The sequence below is a fragment of the Triticum aestivum genome, chromosome 1B, assembly GCF_018294505.1.
Source record: "Triticum aestivum cultivar Chinese Spring chromosome 1B, IWGSC CS RefSeq v2.1, whole genome shotgun sequence".
Taxonomy (NCBI): domain Eukaryota; kingdom Viridiplantae; phylum Streptophyta; class Magnoliopsida; order Poales; family Poaceae; genus Triticum; species Triticum aestivum.
In genome coordinates, this window is record NC_057795.1 from 607,038,926 (window position 1) to 607,046,069 (window position 7,144).

The following is a 7,144-nucleotide window of genomic DNA, read 5'->3' on the forward strand; positions in this document are numbered from 1 at the left end:
TGCATGCGTGCCCTCATAGGGCACTGTAGCACGTGCAAAAAAAGGGCACGTTTGGCGGATGCAAAGCGGAGACATGCGACGAGGGTCCCCTCCAGCCATATCGAAACCACCCCCTTCCACAGCAAGTACCTGAGCGGTCTGACGGATTGCACCCAACTTTTGCGAGCGCGTGTGGCGCCCCACCCGGGCCCCACGGCCAAAATGAACGAAATCCGACAACGAACGCACGTTGCGTCATGTCCGGGCAGCATTTTCGGGGTTTTCGGCCCGGAAAATCGTAGAAAATCCATACGGACTCGAAACAGGACAAATTTTTAAGCGCATGCCCTCCTAGGACACTGTAGCACGTGGAAAAAAATGGACATGTTTGCTAGGTTAAAAAAATAGCCTATTTGATTAAGTTAAAAATATGGGCATGTTTGGCTACGTTAAAAAAATTGGTTAAGGTAATTTGTTTGATAATGTGCTACTTTATTTAGTTAAAATAAAAGAGGCCCTGTAAAAAAATGCCGGCCGTCTCTCTAACCGACGCGCATGCGTGCATGGGGCCGTCCCACTAACAACGACACCGCAATCAGCGCTCGGGCGATGTCGTTAGCCGACGCGCATGCAAATTTTTCTTGTACGTACAACCCGTCTCGCCACCCCGCGATCTGAATGTGCTGCCGACGTACGCCGCCCGTCGCCCCACACTCCAAAACAGCACCGGTGCCCCTCCCACCGTCGCCCCACCGTCCAAACATCGTCCGTGCAGCCGCGCCGGCTTGCGTCCCCTGACCCATCGCCCTCTATACGCCGCCGGTGCCTCTCCCACCGTCGTCGTCGTGTAAGTTTTTGTTTTTCAGTTGCTTTATACAACGTGGCTCATAACAGTACGATGGTATGTGACAAAAATCTATTTGATGCAGTATGAATATCGACGGTGTGATTCCATGTTCTGTTCAAAAGTGGGTTAGCCTAGTTGACAAACTGTCACCCAGTCAGAAATTCCGGTTTTATGAAACGGATATGCAGGGCATGTTTAGAATACCATCGATAAAGATGCGTGATTTTTTGCTTCACTTTTTACTCCAAGGTTACAATCCGAGTAGCAAAAAATTTATGGTTGAAGAGAGTTCTAGAAGTACTGCTGGAAGTAAAGGTCTTATTTCACTAAGGCCTGATGATGTGTACTCCATTTTTGGTTGGAGAAACAATGGAGTCGATGTTTGTGGGTTTCTTAGTACTGAAGGAGAAAAAGCCACCAAAAAAATACCAGTTAGTTTTGTTAGCAAGAAAAATGGTAAGATGATGATTGATGATCTCATAGAAAAGATTGTGAGGAACAATAGCATTGATGATGACTTCATTCAGATGACATTTCTAGTTCTTTTAGGAACTATAATTGCACCAGTGTCTCATGAATACGTTCCGAAAAAATCCTATGCCTTAGTGCAAAATATTAAGTTGATAAGGAAGTTCAACTGGAATGCATTCACTTCACGATTCTGTTTGTCGGAGATTGGTAAGCTTCTGCAGGACGGCCATGTTAGGCAGTGGCCCTAGGGGAACCTCGCCCTTTTGCAAGTACGTTGTATTTATTAATTTGAACACTTTTCTTAGAAAATGTCACGGAAAAACATGTAATTTAATTAGTTTATGTGTTTTGCAGTACCTATACTGGGAGAAGGTGCAACCAATCACCGGTCCAAAATATGATCCGTTGGCATTGTTGAGCCCGCTGATGAGGAACTGGACGGAAGATATGGCTGTGAGAAGAGACAAATACAACTATGAATATGGTCGTGGTGTTGGGATGGTAATCCTAATAATCATGTTTTTTTACATTTATGAAAGAAACTTAAGTGTGCGTATGGTTTGTATGTATAATTCTCTTGTTGCATTTGTAGATCGATGACAACATTACAGAGGAGTATAGGCTGAAAAAAATTCCAGAAGAAGAAGCTCAAAAAACCAAGAAAGCTAGTAGCAAAAAGTCTAACGTTACTGGAACGAGGAAAGAGGGCAGTACCTCAGAGGCTTCGAGCCAAAAGCCTACTATGGACCGGATTTTGAGTGAGATGAATGAGCTTCGGAAGGAACTGCTTCGTTTGCCAGAGTTATGCGCACAGGTAACACTTGAGCACGTCACTTTAATATCCATCACTGAATTGAAGAACTAAGATGAAATGTTTTCTTGCAGAGGATGATTAAGAAACTGAACAAAACCGGCGTCTTCTACAAACCCAGTAACCTGGAAGAAGACAAAGAGAATCTGTACGGAGGCATTAATGAGTATTCAAACGGTGGACGTCCAAAAAAAGAGTTTGTATATCAAAAAGATGATTCAGACCGGTTCCGCACACCTTCCAAAATGAATTTGCAAAAGGATGATGACGACGGTGATGTAACTTCTCGTGGAAACACACCTTTTTACTGCACACCTGAGTACTGTGATAGTTTCAAGGGTGATATGGATGATCCTATCCAAGTACCAGAAGTATTAGATGAAAAAGCTGCCACATCTTTAGGGACGGACGAAATCGCATCGCATGCGTCGCTTGGTTCTCAAGGAGTACAAGAGGAAGTGGAGGAGGTTACTAGCAGGAGCAAGCGCAAAGGATCACAACATGTCAAGTCTCCTTATGTGGTCCCTAAACCGAACAAGCGTGCAAAACGTTCTGCGAAAGGAAGTAAGTTTTTTGTGTTTCTAATTGTTCTTGCGTAATAATTATTTATATATTTGCGTTTATAATTATTTGAGTTGTGCGTTACAGAATTGTTCCAAAATGGTGGTGTTAACAAATCTAGTGATGAGTATGATGTGGTGAAAGCGTCCATCAAGTACGTGCGCGCGCATGAGCATTCACAAAAACATGCCAAAACAGAAATTTTCAATGATGGCTTGGAAGAAAGTCTGACTATGCGGAGAGCTTGTCAAATTATTAACCATGAGTGGCTAAGTAGAGATGTAAGTTAATTTCATATATTGTTTTACAATTGATTCGAAAACACCATTGTTAAATCTGCCACATTATTTATAGGTAATTAATGCATACTCATCATATTTGGTCGACAAAGTTAGTGATGGTCGTTTCATGTTGACAACTTGGAGGATACATTGGTTGCTTCACGTTAGACCCGGAAAGAAGACCACCGGTAAAGATTATGAAGCAGAGTCGCATAGTAATGGACCCGTGAATAGATGTGAGGACGAGTATTTCAAAAATCAAAGGTAAGTTTGATTGGTTACATGGTACATACATATGATAGTATGTGCTGATTGTGTTTTATGGTCCTTGTGATGCAGACTTACATTCCTCTAAACAAGCAGAACAATCACTGGATTACTGTCGTCATGCATCGCGGGGAGAGAGAGTTTCAGGTTCTTGACTCGTTGATGAACGGAAAACTTGACAGTGTTACTAGAGAACTCGTTGAGGACCTGGTAGGTTTAACTTTCAAATGTGCATTTGGTAACATTGGTTTTTTAGTACACTGAATGACATTCTTTCCACCATTTTTATTATATCTTTAGAGAAAACAACTAGCAGAAGATATCCAAAAAGCAAATGCAACCGGAATTGTGAATTATCCGGATGTTTCCAATTGGCCTATTGAAACGTATGACATGCCAAAAGAACATGATGGGTGAGTTATTACTTTGACAGCATGTCGGTCCTGTATGTACAGTAGATATTTAATTTTCATAAATTGTATGTACTAGGAATTCGTGTGGAATATTTCTCCTCTGATGCTTTCAATATTGGGATGGTGACAAATGGACAGGCTTATTTTCACAGGTACGCAAGTCATGTTTGTACTATGATGTACTATGAACGCTGTGCTAATATCACTTTTTTTCAGAGGTCAATTGATGATTCGAGAGAGGTAATGATTGCGCAACTTATCTTTTCGGAAAGAAACAAGCTTGATGAAGTGAAAAACAAAGTTATTCGAATATCAAAGAAGAAGAAATAGATGCGGCACGGAGGAGTTTTGCATGTGATTGGGTGGTACTAGAGGACTATATTTTCCAAACGCTTTGCGCACTTGCTTATAAATTTTATGTAATAGACATATTTATTGATTTTGCCACTATTTTGTTCCTAAAAGATTATACACTTAATTACGTTTTTATGACCACATGATATTGTGTTTCATAAATATTATATAATCAGTCTTTTTTTAGTTACATGATTTTTTTTGTTTCTGAATAGTTGTAAACTATGGTAACGCATTATTAAAAAAACGCGACAATTTTATTTATAAATACAAAAAAAAAATTACAAAAAATAAACGTAATGTTTAGATTTACATATATGTAATCGTGTTGTCGTTAAGTTTTTATACACTAAACTATGGCAGCACACTGCGTGTTACTTTGTTAGCACAAAGTTAGTTTACAGCACACTGTGTGTTAGTTTAGTTTAGAAAAGCTTAAAAAATATTTTAGGTAAAAAATTGCCCGCCCGTCCACAGTGTGTCTTAGTAAGCCCGTCGTTATCAAGCCCACCGGACGACTACGACAGGCGTTTCAGAACACAGCGTGCAAACTAGGCCCTACAGGGCAGCATCGACGCGGTCCATCGACGGGGTAGTAACAGAGGAGTTCAATGTGCCGACGGGAGCTGAGTATATAAGTTGGTCGTCGTCCCCTTCGGCCGGCGAGGTGGGACTAAACTTGCGTCCGCCGCGGGGCGACGTGGACACAGCCAGACGCGACGTGGGCCGGCCCAAAAAGGCAATGGACGGCGCAGACTTCTGAACGGCTCGACGCGCCGTGGGCCGGCCCAGTTACCCCCGTTGAGACGACGCGACGAAAACTAACATTCAGTATAGTCCCACCTCGCTGGCCGAAGGCGACGACGACCAGTTTATATACAGAGCTCCCGTCGCCACATTGAACTCCTCTCGTCTATTACCCCGTCGATGTACCCTGTCGATTCTGCCCTGTTGCGCCTGGTTTCCACGGCGTGCTCCGAAACGCCGATTATAGTCGCCCGCTGGGCTTGATAACGATGGTCTTATTAAGACACGCCGTGGAGACGGGTGGGCATGTTTGTCCTTTTTTTTCAACAACAATTCGCACAGTACTTCTCTTATTTAAATATAGTTGACAGTCGACGGGACTAGTAAGTACATGCAGAATTCATAATATAAACAATGAATATATAGTAAATACATGCATAATTCATCATATAAACAATGAATAGTGAATATTTATATCAACAACAATGATGTCCCAACATAACAATTGTCACCACAGTAATTTTATTATAGTGGATAGAAAATAACAAGTCTCAAATGAGAACGGTCTGTAGGAAATAATCTTGTTTCACACATATAAAATACTCAACACGAACATAAATGGAAGAGGTAAAACACTTGCATTTTCTTCACTTGAGTCTTCAAGCCAAGTTGCTGCATAGAATAAATAAAAAAATTGTGAGAATCAATGTACGGTAGATGAATCAACGAAACTAATATAAACAAAGCAAAAAGACGTACAGTTACATATAAATGGAAGCAGTAAAACAGATGCACCGTCGTCACTTCTGTCTTCAAGCCCAGTTGCTGCATACAAAAACTATGAGAATCAATGTACCGTAAATGAAACAGCAAAACTAACATACACAAATAATAGACATACTCTTCATTTTTGCTGCATGTGCTCCTATTATGACCTGAGCCGCTGCATATGCTACATTTTCGTCCAGATTTCTCGTCAAATGCTTTAGGCCTCTCATTTTTTGTCACATCTGGGCCACCCTTACCGCGACCTCTACTGTTCTGCTTAGGTGCGCCCTTGGTGGAAACCTTTACTGGATCACGAACCAGAATATGGTCTCGGTTAGGCTCAAATGGATTATTGTTCACGAAGCTTCTTTGACTATCATCTTCATTTCCCTGTATGTCCTTATTCGCTATAATATCATCGAGAGCTGCCATCAACTTGTCGAATAAGAAAGGATTACTGCATGCGACATGACATGCTTCTGAAGATTTGATGGTCAACTCACTATAGCTAGCTCTGTCCTCACCACTGGACCAACCCCACGCAAACAAATCGCTGGTGCGCTTCACGGGCAGTCCGGCTTGTGCTTTTTTGAGAATCTTCGCAGGACACAACACTTGAGTATCACAGATAAGTTCAGTGCATTCAAAACATGAATAATATGCTTGCAAGGAAGCCCTTTGCGAGTCATACTTCGGCAACTGCACTTTATAGTTTCTGCGGAGTTACCTGGCGTATAGTCCACATTAAATCTGTGATCCCTATTATTCTTCCACGCAACCACAAATCTCTGACTATCAGTCCCTGTCAGTCTATCAATTACCTCAAGCTCCTATACCTTCTTCATATCTTGTTGCAACATATAAAAGTTTGCCTGCGTGAATGCTTTCGCAGCATACGACTCAATGGCCTGACACTCAGTCACTGTTACTGGAAGAGTCTGTGAGGCCGTGTAGTCATCATAAGCTTCATTCTCACGGAGGCGAACAATACAATTCTCGTAGTGTACAATCATGTCAACGATCGTCATACCATAGTCAAGATGGAGGTGCAGGCTGGAGTTCAGACTATCACTCCTCTGATTACTGCGCATACCAAGGAAAAACCCACCAGACAAATATGATGCAGCCCAAAGCGTCCTCTTCCTGTACATCCTATGGAGCCATGTTTTTGTTTTCTCCATCTGCCATTTGCGCACAAACACGGCCCATCTCTCCTCAAAAACCTTATGTGTAGTGGCATAGTACAATAATGCCCTAAACTCCTTCAATGACTTGTGGTTGAGGTGTTTCTGCATAATCTTTTCAATATGCCATGAACATAGACGATGCCACACATCAGAAAGCACCTTCCTGATAGCCCTTACCATCGCTGCATCTCCATCGGTAATTACAGATTTGGGCCTCTTCTGACAGTTAGCTTTCAAGAACGTGTTAAGCAACCAAACATATGTAGCCTCAGTCTCGTCTGAAACAATGGCGCAGGCGAATACCATAGTGCAACAGTGGTTGTTCAGACCCACAAAAGGGATGAACGGCATTCCATACCTGTTCATCTTGTATGTGCTGTCGAACACAACAACATCACCATAGTCTAGGTAATCCCGGCGTGACTGCAAATCACACCAGAAAAGGTTTTGGAGCCCGC

General features: G+C 42.1%; 1 pseudogene; it reads left to right on the forward strand.

The window, feature by feature from the left end:
- The first annotated feature begins 1,195 nt into the window (after positions 1-1,195).
- LOC123096940 (uncharacterized) lies at positions 1,196-3,960 on the forward strand (annotated as a pseudogene).
- The last annotated feature ends 3,184 nt before the right edge of the window (positions 3,961-7,144 follow it).